The 15303-nt window shown below is 39.9% G+C and overlaps 1 long non-coding RNA gene across 1 annotated transcript in view; it reads right to left on the bottom strand.

Annotated features, from left to right (window-relative positions):
- Positions 1–938: 938 nt before the first annotated feature.
- The window catches only part of LOC129479261 (uncharacterized), a 97509-nt gene continuing 83144 nt past the window's right edge, over positions 939–15303 (bottom strand). The window contains exons 4-5 of the long non-coding RNA XR_008656626.2: positions 4957–5045; positions 939–1169 (exon numbers count right to left, since the gene is read on the bottom strand). This is a non-coding gene — a long non-coding RNA (uncharacterized lncRNA). The remainder of the gene's footprint in view (positions 1170–4956; positions 5046–15303) is intronic.

Here is a 15303-nt window from a genome sequence, read left to right as displayed (position 1 = left end):
GTGTGTGCATTTATGCCCTAATTAAAATAAATGTCATAGAAACCTTCAAATAGCTTGAACTGGGCAGGGTAACTGTTATAAATTAGGACGAGGGAAAGGGGAAAAATATGATCCAATTTTTCTAATATGGAAGAAACCCCAATATGAGTTGATGAGTTGGAGACTTGAGAATCTCATTGCCTAAAGTGACGTATCTATACCGTGGTTTGATTGTCACAGAATTTCCTTTGGTATTTCATCTGGCTTATGTTATATTGTTTCAGCAACATTTGGAGGAAACCAGAGTTAAGAAACTTCATGTGTTATATGCTGTTAATACCTGCTCCACCTAGATCTTATCATTTGAAGACAATAAACCACTGTGAGCACAGCACACTAAATCAGTAGCGGAGAAACTTGGGTGCAGTGCCTGACCTCATCACTGCATGCTAGAGTCACCATGGTGGGAAGACATAGAACATAAACTTGATATGATTTGGGTAGAGAAAAGCACATTTTAATGCCTTAATTTCCTCTCTGTTCCTCTCTGTTTCCTTAAATACCTCCATTTCAGAACAAGAAGTGCAGATCCGACAAGCCAAGAGTTTCAGGTGAATACCAGTACCTTATTGCTGGCCTGGAGACAGTTTTTGGGTGAAGCCATGTGGAATCATGTCAACCATAACAGAATCTCAGGATTTAAGCAGACATTTAAAGTCACCAGGACCACGTGCCATGCAGGCATATCCTCTGCAGCACCCACGACAGGAATCTGTCCCGACTTCTACTTGAAATCTCCCAGCAATTACCAGAACCCATGGCCTCCCATCTCATTGTTAAACCATGTTCATTGTTTGGAAGCTCTGCCAGCTTATAATACTTGATTCCCCTCAATGGTCCCACTTCTTCCTTGGCCCCTAAGAACCTCCAAATGACAGTCTTTCAAATATTCAAAAATATTTATGTGCCATCAAACCTTAAGTGTGTCAAACCTACATCTAGTAACTTTCTTAATACAACTTTAATTCATCTAGTAACTTCCTGATCTTCCGCATTCTCACGCCTATTACATCCTCTCCCTTGAATGATTCCTGGTGCCCTGTGAGACCTTCCTACCTCGAGTCTTGCCTCTTCTAATCTTCAATCCACTGGTAATACATTAGCCTCAAAAATATTTCCAACATCAACATCTTTAAAAAAAAAAAAAAAAAAAAAACCACCAGATAGCTTCTTACTGCCTTCAAAAGAAAGCTCAACTTTTAATCCCCGGTAGCCCTTCGTTATGTGTTTCTTGGCTTCTTTCTCCAGGCCCATCACTCATCTTTCACAAAGAATCTATCAAACTCTCAACTACTTTGAGTTCCCAAGCCATTTTTCTCTCCCACATGCACCTTAATATACAGCCTCTGCCTATAATGCCCTCTTTTCCCATCAAATGGATCCCTCCCACTCATCCTTTCAAGGCCCCCCCCCCACACCATCCCCCTCACAAAGCAGAATCAGACACCCCTCTCATGGCATTCTGCTCTTAATCTATTTTATAAATATTAATGCACTACATTAAAATCATTTATTCACTTGTCTGTCTCTACCACTAAAAGGTAGTTCTGTGAAGGAGGGGATTCTACTGCATTGCTCACCATCATCTCCCCAGAGCGTGGTTCAGTCCCTGGCATATTGGAGGAGTACCATCACTCTATTGAGTGTTGAATCCAGCTTCTTCAACCTTCCCTCCTATGACTTAGTCACTAGATTAGCCACAATCCTTGTTGCTTCCCCCACTGCCTCATATATCTGCAAGTTTTTCAGTGTTCCATCTAAAACTGGACGCTCAAACTCAGCCTTGATTCTGAAGCCAAATGAGGGAGGAAAAAACCCTAGGAAAAAATTTTAAAATTTTGTATGACTTGTGCTGCAAGTCCAGCTATTCCTCTTCCTGCTCTTCTTACTCGGAGGCTACCACTGGCTGGGTCAGGATCCCAGAATGTGGGATCCTAGAAGGTTAGTGGCTCTGCCAAACACCTATTAGAGTTTTCATTTCTTTATATGGGAATTAGTAATAACTTTGCCCATATGCTACATAACATATGCATTAAGCAAGGCTTAATAGCTATTAATAAAATGTTGATGCATTTGTTTTTCTGGCCAAATATTTGAAAATAGCTTGAACCATTTCCAGATGGTGACTTTATCTTTGTATCCTGTGATGTGAAAGTCATTGCTAAGCTGTGTTCTTTAGTATACACTCTGTAGGTTATTTTCTTCACATGTATACACAATGATTTTGTTATTCAGTGGCTGTCACAGACAGTGATCCCAGAGGAACCTTTCCATCTTGACAACATTGAGAGAATTTATTTAATATATTTGAAGATTGTCCCCAAATCTTCCATTCTCAAGTTTTTACAAATTTCTAACATCATGCTCCCAAACGTGTATACTGCTGGATCATCCATTGCATTTTATGCTCCTTAATATTTCCAGTTATTTTTCTCATTATCCCATTTTTTATCCATCTTTATCATCATCAATAGTGAGTCTTATTTCAGTGTAAAATCCAGTTGATTTTCCTCATCAACATTTCTTCTTTGGATTTTTAGAGTTCTTGTAGATGGTTCAACCATTTTCACATATCTTAAAACTTCTAATCCTTCAAAAGGTAAATAAATGCAAATGTGAAGAAAAGTCTGTTATTGAATAACAAAATACACAGAAGCATGTGCAATTCTTGCAGTTACTGCATTTTTCATCATTTATAACATTTATAAGTAAACAGACATGGTAGTCACATGATCATTGGATACCTCCATATAAATTGGCAATATGACTGGTATGATCCAAGGAAATTTATGCCCAGGTGCACTTCGAGAAAATTTACCTAAGCAATTTAGATGATGGAAGGATGAATGAATGGAGAGAAAAGGAGAGAGAGACATACACACACAGACTGACTTTCCTTTTACCCACTTCATGATTTAAAATGAGCTTTAAGATGAAAGCCTTCTTCTCTTTTACGGAGCACGGAGTGATAAGTGGGGACTTGGAAGAAGCCTCTCTGAAGTCTAGTACCAGCTATACAGGCCAACTATGCAATCTTAGGGAAGTAACTTATCTCGCTGTGTCAATGTTCATATCTTCAAAAAGCAAAAAGTTTTATGAGGTTCCACTTCTTCTACTTCCAAAAGCATATAAGTCTATGATACTAAAAATCATTCTGCAAATATCAAATCTTGTGTGTGGTATATACTTTTATTACAACTGAAGGAAAAGATATGTGGAAGAGTAGTGTAGTGGGAGAGAATGTGGAAGAGACTGCAGACGGAATAAAAACAACTACAATTAATTATCAAAACCTGGTTTAGTCAGAGGTCAGATGAGCAAGGCCTATAGGCCGGGAAACCAGAAATGGGATGCATCCACCAGGACAGAAGAATCACAATGACATGTAAGTAGAATCTCATTCTACTTATTTACATCTGACTAAGAAGAATGGATGAAAATAGTCAACATTTGTTGGCAAACAGTTAATACTTGTAAACCATTAGAGGAATATTTAGCACACCGTAAGTGCTCAAAAGTATCAGCTATTACTATTACCATTGTACATTTTTACAATAGGTAGATTTCTAGAAATATCATGAGATGCAAACATTACCACAAATGCTTTGGATTGTTGCTAAGTTTTGGGAAAGTTGGAATGTCTACCGACCCACGGGAATTTGGAAATCTCTTTTACATCGTCAGCCTTTCACAAGATAGGCACGTCCGCAAGTGGAAAGAAGAGGTGGGATGGTTCTAAGAGATGTTTCTTGCTTATCTCCAAAGCTAAGGGGTTGTGCTCTGTTTGTGGGGCAAGCCTATGGGAATGCTAACAGGCTGTGTCCTGGGTGACTCTTGAAGGGAACTGAAGTAAGGACATTCTGTGATGTTCTGGAAGGTCTAGGAGATCGAGAAGTAACATGCGCCAGGGGCTTCCAGCAACAATCCAAAGTGGGGATGGAGAGCTGAAAGTCTGCATGAGGTGAATGGGGGTTCTGAGCTCCAGGTGGCTGGGAAAGCTCACTATTCCTGCCCAGTTTACACGCATGCGAGGAGTATTCAGGAGTACTAACTGCCAATGAAACGAGTGCTCAGAAGGAATGTGCAAGAGAGCAAGAAGGGCCATGCCTGAGCCCCTGGAATGACTTTTCCCAGGTGCACCACATTGCAAGTGAACTGGATGGTCTATGAAAAGCAGGAGCTGAGGGGCCTCTGCATGAAAGTAATGCCCATCTTATTAGGTTAAGTCATATTTCCTAAAGAAGCCTGATACTTTTTTTTTTCATGCTAAGATGGATGATTCAGTGAAGTGAATAATCCTCTTGTGCTGTGGGGATAGTTATCTGTTTTATCTGTTGATGTGAGTCTGCACCTTCATACATTGTGGGTTTTTGTTTTTAACAATGGGATATAGCTCTACCATAGTTACTGTGTAAAATGCATCCCCAAAATGTAATGTGCACCTAAATGTAGAATATTTTTAATCTTCTCACTAGCAGAAAGCTCAGTAACACAGAGGGCATTCCTAGTAGCTTTAGCTACTCATGTAAGCCAACAAAATGTGTCTGTGCATGTTCATAAGGGCAGACCATTACACAAAAGAACCTCACATCTCAATGGCTTAGTACAATTTCAGAAGTTTGTCTTTTGCTCATGTCTCAGTTCAAGATGAGATTTTTCTCCAAATAATGACTCAGAAATCCAGATGGCTTCTTTCCTGTGGCTCCCCACGCTAAGATTCCATGGCGGAGGAAATGAATACACAGAGTATCACGCACTCCATACCAACAACCTCAGGTGAGAAATGGCATATGTTGCTGCTGTTTACATGTCTTTGAGGAGAATTAATCACATAACCCCACCTAGATGAAATATGCATTCTCTGGCGGAGCTGCCACTTGTGGGGAAAACAGGAACATTTGGTGGTCAGATACTTACCTTTGTCACAGTTTTTCAGGAGTTAGGAATCTCTCATAGCACCTCTGCTCCATGATTGGTATACGGAGATTTGACTATCACTCAAGCACCTGTAAAAATAGACAGATAATATGAAAAAAACAGGTGTAACTAGAGGATCACTCTTCATATATATATAAACTTGAGGCTGATAACTGTTTTCATGATTGCCCCTATTTTCTTGGCTTTGAACTCCTACCCCATCTAGAGAAGATATTTTGCTCTATTCTAGTTCAGTGAACTTAATCAAGACTAGTAATTTTTTAATCTAGTTATTAAAATTTTAATCACCAATCACATTTCCAAGCCTCTTAGTTTTTAGCCTCCCATCACAATCCCCCAATTCAGCTTTCTTTTCTATGCATAATACTGTGTTGCCTCATGCTTTATCCCTCCACAGGGAGGGAGGGCAAAGACATAGTGGCACTGTCCACTTGCAGGCAACAGTATATGGTGGAGACAGGAAGCTGAGAAGCTGATTTGGGGTCACTCTGTGGCTGGCTTGGCCTATGGGTGATTGCTCCTGTTAGGTTTCTGACTCTGGGATTTCATAGCTGCCCTTATGTGGCAGCACATTAACAGGTCTTTTAATCCCCAGTCTTTATAGAATGAAAGAGAAAGAAACTTGGATGTATGCACACATCATGAGATAAATTAATATATTGCTTCTATGAAGCAAAAACAGAATGCTATAAAAAAGAAACATTCAGGCATTTTAAAAAAAGCTTCTGAAATGAAACATGAGAGCAGAGGAGAAAAATATCACTGGAAAGCTTTGAGGGTAAAATTGAGAAAACCTCACAGCACTTAAGTAAAAAGTCAAAGATAAAAAATAAGAACAATGAATTAACAAAATTGGAGGACCAGTATTCCAAAAGTTGCAAATATAAATGATTGGAAGTCTAGAAAGACAGAATAGAAGAAGTAGAGGGAGGAAATAGTCAATGAAATAATTCGAGAAAATTACCAGGACCTGAAAAACATATTTTTTTAAGTTAAGAGGGTGCCCTTAGTGCCCAGCACAACAGATAAAAATAAATCAACAATAAGGTACATCATTGTGAAATTATAAAACATCAGCATCAACAGGATCTTTAGAGTCCCAGGGAAGAAAGAGGAGGTCCCTTACAAAGGATTTGTAATCACAATTGTGCAGCTTATTCAAGAGCAACACTGGGAGCTCACAGATAATTGAAGAATATCTTCAAAATGCTGAAGACATTTATTTTCTATCTTAAAATTCTATACCCAGTCAGGCAGTCTATTGTGTGAGAAGATGGAACAAAAACACTTTCAGACATTCAAAGTCTCAGAAAATTTACCTCCCAGAAACCTTTTTTTCAGGGCATTATTGAAGGATGTACCTTACCTAATGTTAAGAGTAAGCCACTTGCTAAAGGAATTCGAGGTCCCAGGCAATAGAAGATCCACTGCACACACCCATGCACACGCACACAGACACACACACAGAGTCTCTAGCATGATGGTTAAGGAAGGTCTCAGAATGATTGACAAGCACCAAGGACAAAAGGAAGCAAGGACCTATGGAACAGGTTCAAAAAATTGTGGCCAAGGACAGAATAGGACTTCATACCCATAGCTGCCCTTCCCTACGTGAAAGGCATGGGGAAGCCAATAGAACCAGCACTTTTATTAATGACATTCAGAGCAATGATGTTATATGGCAGAAATACAATGATGAGACAATAAAGTCTATGCATCCGTATTGTGTGTGTGTGTTTGTGTGTGTGCGCGCGCGTGTGTGTGTGTGTGTGTAGTGATAGAGAGTCTGGAATGATATATAAGAAAAAAAGCAAAAAGTAAGTGACATTTGTTTCCTTTGGAGAAAGGAATTTGATTCTGACAGAAAAGAGATGTGAGGAGGACCTAATTTTCATTATATGCAATTTTGCTTATGTCTAAGATTTACTAAGTGTACATATTACCTATTCATAAAAGTTATAGCATAAAATGGATTCACTTAAAAATTACAAATATACATACTCTTGACCTAACAATTTAACCTCTGACAGTTACACCTTAGCTATCTGACAATTACACCTTTGCATGTGCAAAATGATGTATGCAAAATGATATTCATTACAGCATTGACTGAGAGAGCAAAAGACTAGAAATGACCTAAATATCTATCAAATAAATCTGGTGAAATAAGCTATGTACCCCTGCACAGTGGAATATGTTGTAGCCATATAAGAAATAATGAAGAATTTCATTAAGTAGTGATAAGGAATGATCTCTAAGATATATGGCTAAGCAGAAAAGAGATGGTAGTAAAAACGGATGTATGGTACAGTATGCCAAAATTTTGGCATAAGAAAGGGGAATACTGAATATATTTGGAGTTTTTATATGTGCATACAATGGCTCTGGGGAGAAAAAACAAACACACACAAAAAAACATTGGTTGCTTATGGTTTCTGCTGTATTTTCTTCATAGCATTGTCATTATGTTAAATTATTTCACACACTGATTTGTTTGCATGCTTGTTTTCTGTTTCCCCCATTAGAATGTAGGCACCAAGGGGGCAAAGTCTAATCTGATACATTTACATAGGTATCCCCTACACCTTGGACAAGTGTCTGGCACATAATAGATGCTCAATAAATGGCTGTTGAATATTGTTTGAAAGAAAAAAAGAAGCCTTTTCTCTGACCATGATGTGGCCCTTTAGGGGATGATAGCATTGTGATCACAAACCTTCAAAGGATCTTCTGTCTTCAAGGCAAAATTTTTTTAAAAAGCCAAAAAGTAGTCATAAGAAACTGCTAACAGAATAACGAGAAATGTAAAATGTCAGCCTTCACCTATTAATAATTGTTACAGCATATTATGTCCCTGACTGGATGTTCTACAAACAAGCAATTAAGGTAATCTTCATCACAGGAGGTAGTTTGAAGAAATCAAAGCCACAACGTATTTCAAACAGCTGGGGAACAGCAGAAATACTGGAGGAAAAAGCCAACATCCTGTGAGCTGGTGTTTTTGTAGAATTTAAAAATAAATGTCAAGAGATGGAACACAATCATTTATGAGGCACCAAATTAGATTCTTGGGTCGCTACAGTTGTTCAGAGGACAGAATGGAGATTTTTAACCTTGGCAATGAAGTAAAGCAATTGCTTGTGGACGTTGTTAGCTTGTGAAGATGGTCAAGATTCAAATTCACAGGTCATCATAGAGGGGAAAATAAAACTTCCAAAGTGTTTCTAAATTGTCCTATTCTTGAATATATATTTAAAATCAGGAGATGTGTACTTTCACTAAGTTCTTCAAAATGGGACTTCAAACCTGTCCTACTCTTCAAGCTCTTTTGAGTGTAAGGCTAATGCACACACATCCATACCCACTCAGGCACTAAGAAGACTACTCCTTGCCTCTGGCTTAGCCCTGATTCTGGCTGTGCCACTTTTATTCTCTTATTTGGTGTTGTGTGATGTTTCACTGGGCAGTTTTAATGGCCTTCACAAAGTATCCATCTGATCTACCCACTCACTGATTTTTATCATTGTAAGTAAGCTTTGCCCGTTCTACCTACCTCAAGAAAAGATACATTGACTTGAAACTAACATGGTCTTGTGATTTCTAGCAGGCACCACTCCCCATTTCACCAATTTTTTATTAGCCCAAGTGTAGCAGATCCTGTCAGTGTCTGGCCCATTTCCCCTGGCCATACCCTCCATGATCTTAAAGTTTAAAACAAACACCTGCAACTGACTCAAGCATCTTTTGCTCTGACTGAGAGCCCACTCAGCCTGGGACATCACAGTACAGAACTGCACAAAGAGTTAGTGCTCCAGGAAGCAGCCCCTAACGTGACTGATGGATGGATACCCTGTTTCCTCACCCCTGGTTGAGATAACCCTGAGGTGCGTTCTACTGATTTCCTAAGCTGCCCAGTGGCTCACAGGAGTAACTGACTCTGTAACTCAGCCTTACTTGGTACCATCCTTTATCGGTGCTCTGACTCCCCTTCTGGCGTTTCCTGGGATTAACTGTCAAATAATCTGCTTGCAACTGAGTCCTTGTCTTGGTATCTGCTTTTGAGAGAAACTGTACTAAGACAAAACACTAGAAAATTAACAAAATATACCAAGATTTCCAAATAAATAATGCAATTTGTTCAGATCATGTTTTCTGATATTGTACTTATGTAAGAATGGTCTTTGAAATTGAATAGCACCCTTCTGAAATTCAGTAATATTGTTTTCTTAAAGAAAAATGTTTCCCCTTCTTAATGGGGCTTCAAACAATACTAAATATTGTAGTTTGTCTAGAAGGGAATATTGAAATATTTGAAAGACAACAAGAACACAAGCACAAGTGACTTGCTGGGTAAGCCAGAATAAGGCTGGAAGCTGAGGGTCTCCATTAAAACACAGAGCACCTGTTCACATCTTCAGAGAATGCCCAGAACACTTGGCTCATGTAATTAAATAAAAGCTGTGATCCTTGCCGCAATAGATGTTATTGTCTAGGAGATAGAAATATAATACTCAAATACTCATACTGCAATTGATTTAAAATAGCTATGTACTCCCCATAGCAATAGCTAAAATAATAGTCAAGATTGTATATTTTAGTCACTTTATTATATTACTTTACAATAAGATATGGAGAGTTTGTAAAACTACGTCCTGATTTGTAATCATTATATACTTAATTTCAAACTATATTCAGATTGTGGCAATGATGACAAGAAAAGTAACATTAGTACTAACATTCGTTATAGCATCTCACAATTCAACAAGTACCCTCTCTAGCAAGCAACCTCTGTATGTAATCAATATTTTACACAAATTTAACATCTATCCCCTGAAATTTATTCATTGTCACCTGGCAGCCTGTGCTTACAACCCAATCAGAATACAATGCCATGGCAATGCTAATGGTTAGCCTCATGGAATAACTTCTTGCAACTTTACTAGAAATGATTTATCAAATCTATGAGTGATAAGAAATTGGATGAGACAGCAAATACGTGGAAAGAGGGAAAGAGCTTTCTTAGCTATTACAATTGTCTTGTTTTGGTCATTACTAACTGAATAATTGGCATTGATAATGTGTAACAAAGCAAACTTAATTTAAATGTTTTTTTCTCACCACTTCCTCTAAACTTACTTCATTTACCCATTCTTTTTCTTTTTTTTTTAAGAGACAGAGTTTCACTGTATAGCCCAGGCCAGAATACCATGGCACCATCATAGCTCACTGCAGCTTTCAACTCCTGGGCTCAAGCAATCCTCCTGCCTCAGCCTCCTGAATAGCTAAGAATACAGGCTCATGCTACAATGTCCAGCTTTTTTATATATTCTAGAGAGAAGGTCTCACTATGTTGCCCAGGCTAGTCTTGAACTTCTGGCCTTAAGCAATCCTCCTGCCTCCACCTCTCAAAGTGCTGGGATTATAGGCATGAGCCACCATGCCCAGGGTAGCCACTGACCCATTCTCTACGGACACTGTATGACATGTTGGACCTGTGCTATAGCATTTCAGGGGTCACTTTTAGAAAAGAATCAAGTAATTCCTTCACTACAGCATTAAAATGTCCAAGGCACTCTAATGATCTCACAACTCCCAGTTCACTCCAGGTTGATCATCAAAACTTTGAACTTATCCAGTCAAAGCGTCTGCCTTCCCTGACCCAGTGCAGCTATATCCAGACTCAAAGGTCAATCATGAGAGCAGTGGAGTAGGTTGGCTTCATGACCATCTCCTATCTCCACTCCCACTCACTAGCTGTGGTCCTGGAGTTTCTCTGCTCTCCGGGAATGGAGCAGGTAGAATGAGAATGGAGATGAGATGTGAAGAGTTCTGTCCTGACTGGCACTTGGTCACTTGTCACTGGTACTCTCTGAGAACGATGGATGTCCACAATGAATTCTCTTTTGTGGGGTGCCTTTGTGGGTTCCTCAGGGATCCTCTGCTGGGATATTCTACCTACAGGTCCCTCAACTGGAAAATGCCTTTTCCACAGCTGATCACTTACGACTCCTCCCCTACTGCTGGGGGATTCTGGCATCAGTCCCTCAGCCCACTCTCCAGAATTTTTCTTGCACAACGTACTTTTTAAGACAACCCAGGCCAGTTTCATTGTGCAGGGTCCACACCTGGGCAGTGGAAAACATGGACCTTTCCCCTGACTCAGTGAATCTGTGGCTCTCTCTAGACCCAGCTTTGCTAACCTCCGATTCATCTGCACATGCCCTCCTGCCTTAGACTTTTCCTGACAAAACTCCAACACCACTCCTTATGCTTCCCAAACTCCATGGGACACAAGACAACTCTCTAAATTGTCACCTTAACGCGCTTCTCACATCGTTGGAAATGAGAGAGAGAAATGCTCCTCTCCCCTTGGGGGCAGTAGGTAAATGCGAGAGACCTTCAACACCCTGCCCCTCCTTGGCTCTTCCAGAATCTCAGGCTGGGTGAAAGGCTAGTTCTGGCCACACTTTTATAACCTTCTAATGTAGTCAGCTATCTGCATGTGCACTCTAATCCTTCTGTCTAGGATGTTTGGGCCTTTGATGCCTCCTTTATTATTCACAGCTTTTGTAGACTCAGCCAAAACTGAGGGAGAAAAGGTCTCCGTTTAAATATTATACAATAGGCCAGGCGCGTTGGCTCACACCTGTAATCCCAGCACTTTGGGAGGCCGAGGCAGGTGGATCACCTGAGGCCAGGAGTTTGAGATCAGCCTGGCCAACATGGTGAAACCCTTTCTCTACTAAAAATGCAAAAATTAACCAGCCGTGGTGGCACATGCCTATAGTCCCAGCTACTTGGGAGACTGAGGCAGGAGAATGGCTTGAACCTGGGAGGAGATTGCAGTGAGCCAAGACCACACCATTGCACTCCAGCCTGGGCAACAAAGCAAGACTCTGTCTCAAAAATAAATAAATAAATAAATTAATTAATTAATTAAATATTGTACAATAGTATGAAATGTAATAATAGTATAATGGGAGGGAGAAAATTGTATTTACTAGAAACCTTTGAAAGAAGGGTGCTGTAGAGTTGTCCCTCAGTATCCGTGGGGGAATGGTTCCTAGACTTCCACCCTCCCCTGGAGGATACCAATATTTTCAGATTCAGGCATAAGGAACAGATGCTAAGGTCCCTGATATAGAATGGAGTAGTATTTGCATATAACCTATGCACATCCTCCCACATACTTTAAATCATGTCTAGATTACTTATAATACCTACTACAATGTAAATGCTATCTAGATAGTTGTTATACTGTATTGTTTAGGGACTAATTATAAGAACAAATGTCTGTACATGTTCAGTACAGATGCAACCATCTCCTTTGTTTAAAAATATTTTCAATTTTCAGTTGGTTGAGTCCACAGATGGGGAACTCACAAATATAGAGGGCTCACTGTATTTGCTTGAAAAAAATTCCATGAGAGAGAAATTGAGCTTCCCACTGCCACCAATGGACTGATTGTGGGTAGAATCTCTCTGTAAGGAAAAGAAGAATAATTAATTTTAATTGTGCTAGAAACAGAGAAAGATGCAATAAAGTCGATGAAATGGGGAAGACCATGTATACTCGCCTCATTGTTAACCAAAAATATTCATTAATGTCCCCACAGTGGTCAAATGCACCATGTGAGTGGATTCCTTGTAGAAACCAAGGAAGAGCTTGATTTCTTTTTCTGTAAGGCCCAGGAAAAGTGTGGTAAGAACATGGGAGTGGAAGAAAAGCAGTATTAAGAAAGCAGAGCACTCACAGGGAGCTATCAGGACCATCACCGGCCATGGAATTAGAGCTCTACCAAAGTTAACCAGAATGCAGGTGGTGGAGTGTCCACCCATCCACCTTTGTATAGTGAGAAAATTAAGGTAGCATGTTTGTTCCTGTACACCAACCTTCTACATTCTCAGTGGGAGGAATTCATGGTCAATATCTTCTCAATCTCTGGTTCTGCCATTTAAGTTGATCTTGTAAAGTTTCTTGACATTCCTGAACTCCAGTTTATCATCTATACAATGATGTTAATAAATAGTTCACAAAATTATGCTGAGGCAGTTAACACTTGTGAAAGTACCTGGGCTATGGTTGGGTCCTTCACACGTGCTAGGTACTTTTCCTCCTTCCTTGTGGTCCTGACTTCCTTCCTTCCTCCCCACCACAAGTAAAAAAATTAGGTGCTTGAATTGAAAATAAAGTCAATTCGACTCAATAATATATGGCTTCCCAAAACGGTAATGCAAACTTAGATTATCTTTATAGAGGCAGAAAGTCAGGAATAATGGAGATGATGACCCCACTAATACATTGAACAAAAATGAGCTCAGAGTACAACATTTATAAATGTGTACAAACAATTTCAAGTGTGTAGAGAAGAGGGTAAATGAGGATGCTTAAGGGCTTTGAAAGCATTTTGTTTGAGGCACTATTTTAAAAACTAGGAATGTTACTCATGAAGAAGAGAAAACTGTGGAGATACAAGAGTACTATTTGCTGTCTGAATATGGGAGAAGAATTAGGCTTCTTCAGCATGGCTGATGTTGTACTTCAAAGAGCACTAAATGTAGGTCAAGAAAATTCCAGCTGGACTCTTCCTTTGGCCAGCTGGGGGATCTTAAGCAAGTCATTTTACTTTTCTGGATGTAATTTATCCCATCTGCAAAATGAGGAGGTAAACAACATCAGTGTTTTTTAAGTTTCTAAAATTACTCATAGCAAAAAATAAAGTTTGCCTTGAAACCCAACACACACACACACACACACACACACACACACACACTCAATTTTGTTTTCTATATATATAACAAAATTTTACAAAACAAAATTCTTCCTTGCTACAAGTTATGCATTCTAATACTCTTTTTTATCTCATTTTTGTAAAGTGTGGGTTGTACCCTACTAAATGGATTTTTATATTCCACTAATGGTTCTGCAATTTGGAAAATATCAGAAGATGACGTCTAGAAAGTCCTTTTCAGTTCTGACTTTTGACAATTCTAGAGACAATAACTGATGGTCAACAGTTTCTAGGAAACCTATTTCACCTCAACATAGAGAAGATTAGGGATGGTCAGAAATGGCCAAAGAAATAATGAGCTTCATATCAGGTGGTGTGCTACCATTTTTACAGGCATGCAAGCTGTGGGATGAGGCTTGGCTTTTGAGATGGCTCAAAGATAGGAAATAGGCTCTATCTAGGCCAGGCTGCAGCCCCATGCGCTCCTTTCCCCTTTCCGTCCTCTCTTACCCTCTGCATTAGTTTCCTGTGGCTGTTGTCACAAATTCCCACAAACTTGGTGGCTTTAAACAACAGAAATTTATTTTCTTACATTTATAGAGATCACAAGTCTGAAAGCAGTAGTATTTGGCTGAAATGCAGGTATCGATAGGGCTGCACTCCCTCCAGAGGCTCCAGGGAGGAATCCATCCCTGTCTCTTCCCACTTCCGGGAGCTGCCTGCATTCTTTGGCTTGTAGCCCCACTACCAACTCTCTGCCTCCATACACACGTTGCCTTCTCTTCTCCTTTCCTCTGATAAAGATCTAGGTGATTGTATTTAGAGTCCACTGAATAATCCAAGATAATCTCCTCATCTCAAAACCCTTAAATTAATCACATCTATAAAGTCCCTCTGTCCCATATACCAGTGGTCCCCAACCCTTTTGGCACCAGGAACTGGTTTCATGGAAGACAATGCAAAAAATTGTCTTTCACTAAAGTCTCCCCAGAGGATGGGGACTGTTCCACCTCAGATCATCCGACGTTAGTTAGATTCTCGTAAGGAGCATGCAACCTAGATCCCTGGCATGTGCGGTTCACAATAGGGCTCTGGCTCCTATGAGAATCTAATGCTATCACTGATCTGACAGAAGGCAGAGCTCAGGTGGAAATGCATGCTCACTCACCTGCCGCTCATCTCCTGCTGTGCAGCTCGGTTCCTAACAGGTCATGGACCAGCATTGGTCTGTGGCCCAGGGGTTGGGGACCCCACCATATAAGGTAACTTCCACAGGTTCTAGGGATTGAAGCATGGATATCTTTTGTGGGACCATTATTCAGCTTACACATTTTCTTTCCCAGCTCACTGCCTGGGAACTGTGGTGGGCCGCTCACAGGCCTAAGAGCTCCTGGTTGTCCATTAACCCTTCCTCTTGTGTAAAAGAACAACAGGCAAATGTTAATATAAAGAGCCTTCACACTCTTTAGAAAAATAATAGCAGCCAGGACCTTTTGTTCACTTCACAGTCTGGTTGTCATGGGATTATTTTCTTTTCAGAAATTAATGTCTTTAGGGAAACTCAGAACCCTGACTTGGTAGTCACAGAGGCAAG

The sequence above is a fragment of the Symphalangus syndactylus genome, chromosome 3, assembly GCF_028878055.3.
Source record: "Symphalangus syndactylus isolate Jambi chromosome 3, NHGRI_mSymSyn1-v2.1_pri, whole genome shotgun sequence".
NCBI classification, from domain to species: Eukaryota; Metazoa; Chordata; class Mammalia; order Primates; family Hylobatidae; genus Symphalangus; species Symphalangus syndactylus.
This window is presented reverse-complemented; position numbering and strand designations above follow the sequence as displayed.